Source organism: Fukomys damarensis, unplaced genomic scaffold (assembly GCF_012274545.1).
Source record: "Fukomys damarensis isolate Sample0158 unplaced genomic scaffold, DMR_v1.0_HiC HiC_scaffold_33, whole genome shotgun sequence".
Classification (NCBI taxonomy): Eukaryota; Metazoa; Chordata; class Mammalia; order Rodentia; family Bathyergidae; genus Fukomys; species Fukomys damarensis.
The window spans coordinates 52,250,765-52,258,140 of NW_022900945.1; the positions used below are offsets into that span (position 1 = coordinate 52,250,765).

The window sequence follows — 7,376 nt, forward strand, 5'->3', positions numbered from 1 at the left end:
AGCTGTGTGCCACCACACCTGGCAACCTGGAGTTTGAAGATGACTGGGTTTTTTTGTTTTGTTTTGTTTTGTTTTGTTTTGGTACCAGGGATTGAACTTGGTCCTTGCGCTTGCAAGGCAGGCCACCGAACCACTGAGCTAAATCCCCAGCCCCAAGATGATTATTAAACAAGAAGAAAATAAGAGGGGATGAGGGAGAAAATGGAAGATGGATACATTCAAAATATATGTGTGTGTGAAAATGTCACACTAAAACCAAATATTTAATTTTTTTTTGTACCAGGGATTGAACTCAGGATCTTGTGCTTGCGAGGCAGGCGGCGGAACCACTGAGCTGAATCCCTGGCCCTAAAGTTCTTTTTCTTTTCAGCCCTAGTAAAGCTTTGTTCAATTCTATCTAAGATACCATCATAATGAACAACCTTAACTTTTATGCTACATAATTATATTCATAATTATTCAAAATAATTACATACATTACTGTTTATAATTACACAGTAACTATAAATGTTTAGTACCAAACACTATTTTGTTGAAAAAGTCTTGCATTTAAAAGAGAAATTCAGCTGGGCGCAATGGCGCACACCTGTAATCCCAGCACTCCGGAGGCTGAGGCAGGAGGATCACTGTGAGTTCGAGACCAGCCTGGGCTACATAGTGAGTTCCAGGTCAGCCTCAACTACATAGTGAGACCCTGTCTCAAAAAACAAAACAAACAAACAAACAACAACAACAAAACAAATAAAAGAGAAATCTGTAAAACATTAAGCACTAGGCCACAACCAAAACCAGATTTCTATGAAGACAATTTATATTGGGGGAAAAAATAGGATCTCATTTCAAAACACAGCATCCTGCATACTTGAAATAATCAACCTGAAAATAATATTGTAACTCTAAATCGTCAAGACAGAAAATAAAAGTACATATATTTATATCTTCTTATTTTTTCATAATTGAAATTCCTCTTTATACGTACAAAAATGAAATCAAAATACAATAAAAACAGCAGGATTCTTTTTCTTTTTTTTCTTTTAATAACCAATTACAATAACCTGAATAAAATTTTCAAATTTTTCTTTTGGTATAATTACATTCTTGTGGATGGGCCAGAGTGCACTTGCTTGTAATCCCAATGCTCAGGCGGCTGAAGCAGGAGGATCACTGCAAGTTCAAGGCCAGCCTGAACTACACAGTGAGACCCTGTTTAATAAAAAAAAAAAAAAAAAAAAACCCTGAGTTAAAAGTTGTGACTGTAATATTAATAAAATATAGCATCAATTTCAAAATATGTAAATAAAAAGCAATTTTAATGTCATTGTTTCTTGAAATCACTTCTGCATCTGAATAAAATGTACTGCTATTCTGAAGTACATTCCTTTATTTTATTTTTTGGTTTTTTGAGACAGGGTCTCAAAAACAAAGCAGGACAGTAGTTGAGACCGTCCTGGAACTCACTATGTAGCCCAGGCTGATCTTGAACTCACAGCGATCCTCCTGCCTCAGCCTCCTGAGTGCTGGGATTACAGGCGTGCACCACCATGCCCGGCTACATTCCTTTATTAATATCAGTAGTAGACCCTGGAGAGTACCTGGATACGCCAGGCAAAATCTGTTCCTAGCAAAGACCATCATCACTCAAAACTTGAAGTTCAACATTTTTTAACCTGCCTTACAGAAATGTTTAAGAAAGCAATTAACCCTTTGTCACATGACAGTAAGTAAACAAAAACGAGCAATTTAGGCAAAAAAGCTGTTCATGGGTCTTGTAACCAAAAGGAAAAAAAAAATTGGGGGGTTTCATACAAGACAGCATTTTGTTTTCATGTGAAGACGGAGCTAATGTGAGTGAAACAAAAACAGAAAAGAGACTAGATAATTTATAAAAATAGAATCCAGCTTGGTATTTTTCATCAAGTATACGTCTGAATATCTTTGCTCCTGAAGTAAGTATTTGGCAGTGATTAGCAGTGAACACAATTTTAACAAGATAAGAAGTCATCAAAAATGGACTACTTGGGCTGGGGATGTAGCCCAGCAGCACGGTACCTGCCTGGCTAGTGCAAAGTCCTGAGTTCAATCCCCGGCTGAAAGAGCAGGGCCTACACTGTAGACTGAACTTCATGGCTCATCACAACCATTTCCAAAATTTAATCCACACTATCCTTTAGAAATTAAGAGAATCTCATTTGTGTTCCATACTGCGATGACCAAAAAAGGAAGAAAAAAAAAAAAAAATAAACCTTTAAAAAACAACAACAACAAAATAAACAAATAAACCTTTGTGCCTGTACTTAGGATAAAGTATTGTATAGCAATTCAAAACAAAGTAAATAGTTTGACTTATTCAATTATCTTATAATGGCATCATGAAGTCCAATTATGTGGTGCATAATATAGACCAGAGTGGAATCTAACATTACACAGACATTTGCTAAATAAAAGCTCCCTCTGGGCCATTACATATAAACACTGGTGAGTGTAGACTAATTCTGTGGAAAGTTTTTCAAATTGAGAGTCTAAAACACAATATATAACTCAGTGGTTCCGCCACCTGCCTCACAAGCACAAAGGTCCTGAGTTTGATCTCCGGTACCAACATAAAAAGGGTGGGGGGAGATTTAAAAGACAATATTTTTTTCAGGTAGACACCAAGTTATCCTAAAAATTTTTCGTGAAGGTTGTTTTCACATTTCTTCCATCAGATACCCTACTTACATCAACAATACATGTCGTTTGCCAGGGAAAAAATCCCCCCAGACCAAAACACCATCCCAGATCCCATACACTTAAATATATCACTTAGTATAGTCTTGGCAACTAGCCCAAAGAATACATTTAAGAAATTTTTATAAGTTGTTTGCGATGTTCATTATGTTTAATTCTTTTTTGTTTTTGTTTTTTTGAGACAGGGTCTCACTGTGTCATTGAGACTGACCTGGAACTCACTATGTAGCCCAGGCAGGTCTCAAACTCACAGCGATCCTCCTGCCTCAGCCTCCTGAGTGCTGGCATTACAGACATCAGACATAACTGTGTCATTGAGACTGACCTGGAACTCACTATGTAGCCCAGGCAGGTCTCAAACTCACAGCGATCCTCCTGCCTCAGCCTCCTGAGTGCTGGCATTACAGACATGCACCACCATGCCCGGTTCATTATGTTTAATTCTTACGCCAAACTTTCTGATGAAGACAGCATGTGCTTTACACAAGAATGGAAACCTCAAAATAATCACCATAAAGCTTCTAAGACTTGTGGAAGAATAAATGAGGATGGTCCAATGATATTAAGATGAAATCCACAACGTTGGTATTATAATTTTTTTTTTTTTTTGTACCAGAGATAGAACTCAGGTCCTTGTGCTTGTGAGGAAGGCTGTGGAACCACTGAGCTAAATCCCCATCCTGTAATTATAAATGTTTAGAGCAGCCTAGACTAGAAGACAAGCCCAAACCACCTTTAGAAGAGTGGAGCTGGGCATGGTGGGTCATTTCTAGATTTTATCCTTTTTGGCCTAATTCACTGCAAAATAAAAAAAATAAACTGGTAAAAATCTTTAAATCATCCTGGTTCTTTGAATTCTTATGTCTTCTTGGGTATCTGGGCCTTAGCTTTTCTACGCTGTCACATCCCAATTCTGTCACACCATCCATGAACTCCTGCTTGGAGAACTCACTGTGTCTCTGCTCTGAAAGCTCCACACGGAATTCATCAAAACACTAACGCTGGCTGGATCAAGGGCCAGATCATCACAGGCCCGCTGTGTATACTGTCTCTTCCAATTTTGCATTCATCTTGAGGATCTTGGTACTTATCATACAGTTGTTCTAACTTCTTCCTATCCAACGATCTTCTTATACTCTCTCATCTATAAAGTTAGGAATTCTGGAAAAAAATTATCTGTTGCAACATCTAAATTCCAGCCATTTTGAGAAAGACAACTTTACTGCAACAACGTTTTTCTCTAGATTGTGTGAAGACCATAAACTTGAATTTTATCCTTCTACAATGATTTCAATTTGTTCATGTCGGTGTCCTCCAGGCCTCTCTCTTCCTCTTCCTCCTATTTTTAAAATCAATAGATCATAGGGGCTGGGGATTTGGCTCAGCGGTTCTGCAGCTTGCCTTGCAAGCGCAAGGGCCCGAGTTCGATTGCCTGGTACAAAAAAAAGTCAAATCAAATCAAATTAGTAGATCCCAACTCAAACTGAAGACCATGCACTTGCAAGGTAGGTGCAGTGCCACTGAGCTAAATCCCTAGACCTATTTTAAAAGAATCACACAACTCTATCAGCTGTGGAGATGCATCCCTATAATCCTAGCTACTCAGGAGGCTGAAACAGGAGAGTTGAAAGGGTTTTTTGTTTGTTGGTTCATTTATTTCTGAAACAGGGTTTCGCTACATAGTTCAGGTTGGCTTTGAATGCATGGCAATCCTCCTGCCTTGGCCTCCCGAGTACCTGGATTACAGGTGTGCACCATTGTGCCCGGCTGAGAATTAAAAGTTTGAAGTCAACGTAGGTAGTTTAGCAAGATCCTGTCTCCAGAGAAAAATAAGACCTTTGGGTACTGCTCAGTAGCCCCTAGGTTCAATTGCCAGTACAGGAAAAAAAAAAATTCCACTCAGTTAAAGTAGAGCAAAGATTCTCTTTCTTCATCATACAATTACACATTCATGGAGCACATGTACAACAAGCCAGCAGAGCAGATGGAGATGGATGCTCAGAACTCAAAGTGAAAAGAATTAAGGCCACAAAAGCACAGAGGCACGAGGAGTTAATTGCGCAGAGGATAAGAGAAAGGTATAGAACAGTGATTCTAAGATCTGGGCTCCAGGACAAAATGAGGGAAAAAATTAGACACACAAATTCTCAGACTGCAGCCAGACTCATTCCCACAGTAACGGCGGGACAGCAACTCACATTTTAAAGAACCTTCCAAGTCTGATTCTAATGCGGGCTGTTTGCTAATTGCTAGTCTAGGAAAACTTCTCAGAGGAGATTTCATTTGGCCCTAGAAAATTAGTGTTTTACTATGCAGAAAAAGAGACGGGACACTAGAAAAAAAACCATGATGAATAAAAGTATGGAGGTATACAAGCGAAAGACAAAAATATATTGGAAAAATAGCACATAATCAGGAATGTAAAGGGGAGGGATGGGAAATATGGCCAGAGAGATAAACTGGGGCTAAATTATAAAAAGCCTCAAATTTCATGGTGTGCAGTTCAATTTTTATTTTATAAACACAGGAAAAAAGTTTTAAAGCGTGGGTATGTGTCTTAGCTACTTTTCTTGTTACTGAGACAAAATACCCGACATCCACAAGTTAAGGAAGAAAGGTTTATTTTGGCTCACAGTTTATAGATGTTTCAACCCATAGTCATCGGGCTCCAAGACAGGCTGGCATGGCAGAGGGGCATTGAAGAGGAAAAACCATCCATGGTAGGGCAGGAAGCAGCAGGCAGCAAGCAGCCTGCAGCCTGTCTTCCATCTTTTCCTCATATCCTAACCAGGGTACAAGTCTTTTGGGTGGAGCCACTCACACCCAGGGTGGGACCTCTGTCTTCAGTAATTCCACTCAGCCATTCCCAGTATACCCGTTCCCATTAATGTACTAATCTAGTACCACACACCCTAGATCCAGCCAGCTCTGAAAAGCCCACCTACGAATGCTTGAGGCTTTGAGAGGATGTCTAGATACAAGCCACAATAGTGTGTGACATTATCAGAATTTTATAATAGGTTATACAGACATTCCTTGTTTAATAACTTACCTGTTTAACGTTGTTCGGACTTATGACCAAGGCATATTGTTCAGACTTATGACTTACCACTCAAACTTCAACTCGTCTTTTTTTTTTGGTACAAATCTGTACATCTTGTTTATGGAGACTTAATGTCTTTCTTTTCTTTTTTTTTTGTACCAAGAATCAAACTCGGGACCTTCTGCTTGCCAGGCAGATGCTTAATGTCTTTTTTTTTTTTTTATATGGTGTATCTTGTTTATTCAGTACTGTAATTTTGCTGATGGTGCTGTATAATACAGCACTGTAGTTTTATGTTGTTATACATTGCAGTACTGCATGTAAGAGGCAAATAAAAGTAAAGTCATTAAGTTGGAGTTTTCTTCAACCATTTCGTTGTTCTGAATATTATAATGTACATACTGTATATAACTTCTCATTTAGCAATCAATCTATTTAATAACCTAGCGGCAAGGATCAGAAAGCCGGCCGTTTCTGTCTGTAGGGTTGGTCTATAGCAAGGCCCACCAATTAGAGGATCATTTTGTCCTGGCAAGAAATGAAAGCTAAACAAAGGCAATAGAATAAGAAAAGAAAGGCATGAATTAGAACAAGAATTTCCAAAGTAGGATAAACGAGTTATATGAAATAATAGTTGGGCTGTACTACTGGCCATACGGCCAAAATGACTGGCTTAGCAGGTTATCTGCATGGCTTCGGAAAATTTATTCTGGCCCTCAGTTTCCTCATCCACACCAGAGATTTGGAACATGCTGAATTTCAGCTACCTGGAGGAAGTCTTCTCTGTGCCACATGCCTGCTGTCTTAACACCTGGAAAAAGGCACGTGGGGTTGTTTGAGACATTGGTCCATGTAGGTACATAGGACATGGGTCACTGTGGCCAGCAAGAAAGGATTTCAAGGACTTGATGGTCTTGGCTGTTTGAGCACTGTAACCGAATCTTGCACACAAGGCTCTGATTTAAGACTACTTTGAAAGGATCTTAGACCCAACAAGTAGTACACTTAATGAAATAAAGATAGTTGAAAAAATTGAAGCAATCATGAGATACTATGGTAGTCAATGGTGTTGGTTCACTGAATACCCTTGTGGCCACTTTGGGGTCCCCTCAGGCCATGTGCTTCCTTTAGGCCAGTGAGTGGCAAATGAGTCGAGCCACTCTGAGTGTGAATGTGAGCCCCTCCAGCATTTCCTCCCCCAGCACAACTACCCATCAGTCTATGTTCCAGAGCACCAGTCATAAGCAGAGCTCTGCTCTTCACCTTCCAAAAATGATAATGCAAGGTGAGCAACAAATATATTTTTGCCAGGCATGATGGTGCACACCTGTAATCCCAGCACTCGAGAGGCTGAGGCAGGAGGATCACTGTGAGTTCGAGACCAGCCTGGGCTACATAATGAGGTCCAGGTCAGTCTCAACTACATAGTGAGAACCTGTCTCAAAAAACTTAAAAAATTAAAAATAAAAGTATTACTTCAAAAGAATGTTTTTAGAGCTGGGGATTTAGCTAAGTGGTTCCACTGCCTGCCTCGAAAGTGCAAGGACCCGAGTTCCATCCTGGTACCAAAAAAAAAAAAAAAAAAAAAAAAAAAACCCAAAAAAAA

At 39.3% G+C, this 7,376-nt stretch overlaps 1 pseudogene; it reads right to left on the reverse strand.

The window, feature by feature from the left end:
• Positions 1-3,413: 3,413 nt before the first annotated feature.
• On the reverse strand, positions 3,414-4,052 carry LOC104856924 (annotated as a pseudogene).
• Positions 4,053-7,376: the final 3,324 nt, after the last annotated feature.